Source organism: Larimichthys crocea, chromosome XIII (assembly GCF_000972845.2).
Source record: "Larimichthys crocea isolate SSNF chromosome XIII, L_crocea_2.0, whole genome shotgun sequence".
Taxonomy (NCBI): Eukaryota; Metazoa; Chordata; class Actinopteri; family Sciaenidae; genus Larimichthys; species Larimichthys crocea.
Genome location: NC_040023.1, coordinates 15,446,960 through 15,451,269, shown reverse-complemented (window position 1 = coordinate 15,451,269; position 4,310 = coordinate 15,446,960). Strand labels below are relative to the sequence as shown.

Genomic DNA, 4,310 nt, shown 5'->3' with positions numbered 1-4,310 from the left:
CCTGTGCCCTGCCCACCCCGGCGGTCTCTTCTCCAGCCCTGCCAGAGCCAATCCGCGACTGGGTGTAAGTAGGGCAAGCCGCTTCCTGGTTCTCAGAAAGAAGGAGCAGGGAGTCGGAGTGGGCCAGCGGAGGCAGCAGACAGGGGGGTCAGAGCCAGTCCAGAGAACCGGCGGTCTGCAGAGAGATAGCGAGAGGGAGGACCAAGAAGAAGAAAAAAAGTAAAACGCCGACGCACGATTTGGCGAAGATTAAAACCTCCCGGGTGTCGAGCTGAGGACGACAGGATAAGTGACCCCCGTCAGAGAAGAGAGGAGCCGGGAGCATAAAAAAGAAGAATAAGAATAAGAAGTAGAAGAAGTAGGCAGGGTGGGACGGAATAATCCAGGAAGTGTGGAGGCCGGGTCAGGTGGGAGGCGACGAGTCTAAACAGGTGACACACCGGCACTCAGGTAACTGTCTCACCTGACTGCCGTCCATTTGACAGAAGATTATAACACACCTGTAAGTTTAATGTGATTTAAGTGACCGTCTGTTTTTGCAATGACAGCAACCGGCTTGCCTCTAACATATAGCCTCTCTCTCCTCCCTCCTTCCCGGTTCTGATCGGGGTCATGGGAGGACAATCCACGTCACGGGTATTCGGTAACTCGCGTCGACATTTATTCCCCCACCTTTATAAACCAACCAGAGCGTCTTTCGGCTGCACTTTTTTATTTTTTTTTAAATGCACAAAATGTAAAAGGAGGCTGCGTTTTGTGCGCTTTGTGTTTTTTTTTCTTTTTTGGAGCAGGTGCTGCAGACGCTGTTTGTGCGTCTGTGTGCTGCGTCCAGGTGAGAGAGAGAGAGAGAGAGAGGCAGAGAGAGAGAGAGCGAGCGGGGTCGGCGGGTACATTTCTGGAGACTCGGCTACTAATTATAGCCGAGAACACCGGCTGACATCCAAAACCTAACCTGCTCTCACGCACATCACCTGCCTCTCTGCTGATCAGTGGATCTGTTTGGATTTAGCCTCTTGCACCTAAATGATCCCCCTTCAGTGGTCTGTTAATCATCATCATCATCATTATCATCATCATCATCCTCCCCATGGCGCACCCAGTGTTTTATGTTAATCCCGTCACTATCCTGTGTTACAATAGGATGTGCTCAGGGCTGTAATGTTAGGTTAAGGCTTCTGCCTACCTCATGGGTGGGGAGGGCTGTCATGCCAGTGGGCTTTTGTGTGTGTGTGTCATTACAGAGGTAGATGTGTTGCTGACTCGCCCCTCTGACAGACCGGCCTAACAAGCTCAACTGGCTTGGGTTTGGTTTCCCCGTCTTGGGCACAGCCTGTTTGGTTAAATCTTGAGCCGTCCATGCAGGTAGTTAATGCCTCCTGCCCTCCAGGCTCAGGTGTTGTTGCAGCTTTTTTGACTCACCCTCTCCGAGGGGGGCTCGAGTGGGAGGCTGACATGCCGCCTACGGGCCTCTGTTTGTGGTCTGGAGGGGAAAAAAAGTTGTTTTCCTTTGTGTGCCATCATGTGAGTGGACATTTCTAATGTGCCCTCGCACTGGGATGGTTCCCACACATATGGAAGAGCCATCAGGGTTTTGAAATAAATTCTTAATGCCAGCTCTGTTTGCTCTAACGTTGTCTGCAACGTAATTAGACATCTGTGCTTCATCCCTCATTCTTTGTCGTCCTCACATGGCCTGCATCCTGCTCTGCTTTCCACAGGCCCTCTTCTCATAGCTCATATCTCTGTTTTTCTTGCTGACACTTCTCGGGCTCGGACACTCTCTGGCTACATTTCTTGAATATTTCTTAGAGAGCCGTGGAAATAATAAAAGTGTGTCCATGCATATCATCACTTTCATACAGTATGCTGTTAATCAGATGCATCTCAAAGATTGTGTGGGTGTGTATGTGTGCACACGCATGGGCTTTCCCAACAATTACGGACTGTTGGAGAGCGCTTCTTTTCTGTAGAAGTCAAAGTAGGAAGCGGTTGGTTTCTATCGTTCTTTTACAAGAACCCCCACTCCACCCCAAATTACATCTGATGCATGTGATTCATGTGATTGCCTGTGGGTGTGTGTTTATCCACAACCTATTTTATAAAAAAAGAAAAAAAGACATGTTCTGCAGTTAGTCAGCACTTTGTGCTTTTCTTAATCAGTTTGTCACGGACTTCATCTCTGTTTACTCACTTAAATGCCTGACTCATACGTAGCACCCCCCCGTCCCCTTTGAGGTGAATAATTTTTAAATTAAATCAGGTTATTTTTTGCCTTTTCTCTCTCAGGTGTATGACCCCTGCTGACCTCTGAGATAAGAAACAGAAGAGGAGGGGGACGAGCAAGAGGCAGAAAAAAGCAGGCACCCATCTTCTCCTGGGTTTATGGACTGGAGGTAGGAATCATGCCATATATCACTGTGTATTATACCATCAGTCCGTCTTTCAGAGACACTTTTATTTATGCTGTCAGCCATTTTGGTAAGCACTCCTAGATGCTCACTGGGACATAGATTATCTTCATGGTTCAGTGTCCTTCAAACAAATCATTGCAAAGATGTTAATATCTGATCCAAATAGCTACACTTGAAGGTGGGGCAAAAAGCCCAAGATGTGATTAATCCTACAAGTGGAGATAATGGTGCACACCTTCAGACACACATTTCGTGTGTTGCACCCGGATTTAACGTAAGAAAAGTGACCAAAGTAATTGTGTGAAAAATGCTAAAAAGTTCAAACACTGCCTACTTTGTCACCTCCTCGACAACAACGGCAGTTGCTGTACAAACTGGATGTGATTGTTGGATTGTCCATTTCGGAAAGCTACAGTAATTCTTGGATGCAGATCCAAAAATCTGTCTGTGGGGAGGAGTTTCAGACATTTCCTCAAGTGCTTAATTTTAATTATACTGATGTCTTCAAGGTACCTTTGGGAAACTGAGCCCGAGCACCATTCAAACAAACAACATGCACTAAATACTCACTCACAAAATGTTTCTCTAATCTTCAAAAGACTTAATATCAAAGATAAATTCAGCACATTCAGACTGACTTCAAAGTGATGAAGTTGGATGTCACTGGTGTTTGCAACCTCATCCAACAAACCCATTTAATATTCATACAATGTGACAAGCATAACCTCAACAAATGCACTTTCTTTTAGTGTTTTAACATGCAGAAAAATTAAAAAATAATTTATTCATTAAATATGACAGATTTCATATTGCTGCTTTCATCCCCTCCCACACCATGCTGCACACACACATCACCATGAATTAAAAAAAGTTATATCAATTCCCAAATGATTAAAAAATGAAGTGAGATCATCGAGTTGAGCTCACCAGGATAGTCAATGTACTTTGAAAAGAGCCTGACTAATTTCCTTGATGCAACGCCCAACGCTCAAATCTGTATATATTTTTATTCACACATCAAATGTCACAGTTTACACCATAAACACGCTGTCAGACCTCAATGAACATTGTTGTTTTTCTTATAGGATGGTCGTAGGGAAGGATATGAGCTGAATAAAGTGGTCAAGCAGTTAAATATTTTATGGGCAACCTGGAAGTTTACTCATCTGCAGATGCTCTATAACTGCAATCGGCTTTTAACGATGGCTCAGGCAGGGATGATGCCAAAAATAAACTTGTGTTTAAAACAGGCTTTTGATATTTATAGGTTTTTGGTATGTGATCACAACAAAGCAGCTCTGCTTCTGAGAAGCTATTAAGCCTTGTTGATATTATTATAACAGTAATACTAAGCTAAACCACACTGTACAGCTTTAGGCTAGTGTTACACTAGCTAATTAAATTATGCATTTTTAAATCTGTGTATTATTAACATTTTTGTGTGTGTGTGTTAGCCCAAAGCTTAATTTTTAATTTCTGGAATTAATAATTTAACTTTATTTTGGTACATAACAGCCCCCCCAAAAAATACAAATACCACTTGGGTTGTTTACCACACAAATAATTCACAATAATAAGAAGCATTAGAATATTACTGAATTATTTCTGATGCTCAGACTTTTTCAGGCTCTAAAAACTAAATTTATCTCCATATTTTAGGACTTAAAACTGGACCACACACAGCAGATCACAACAAACAAAATAAAATATTGTACTATATTTGATATTAATTTCTTCAAACTATCATCAAATCACTCAAAAGAATGTTTTTTTTTTTGTTTTTGTTTTTTTCAAATGGTGTTGTCATTGGTGTAAACCAGACTGGACAAACCCAACCAAATGTATATAGAGTAGTCTCCAACCCCACTGTTTTTAGTTTTTAACACACTCGAACATACA

At 42.7% G+C, this 4,310-nt stretch overlaps 1 protein-coding gene across 2 annotated transcripts in view; it reads left to right on the top strand.

Moving 5' to 3' along the window:
* Window positions 1-20: 20 nt before the first annotated feature.
* The window catches only part of zbtb7b (zinc finger and BTB domain containing 7B), a 19,718-nt gene continuing 15,428 nt past the window's right edge, over window positions 21-4,310 (top strand). Inside the window, exons 1-2 of one of the 2 annotated variants that reach the window (XM_019253943.2) lie at window positions 21-502; window positions 2,287-2,393. The gene's annotated coding sequence lies outside the window, so the exon portion shown is untranslated. The remainder of the gene's footprint in view (window positions 503-2,286; window positions 2,394-4,310) is intronic. The other variant, XM_027286997.1, reaches the window with a different exon arrangement.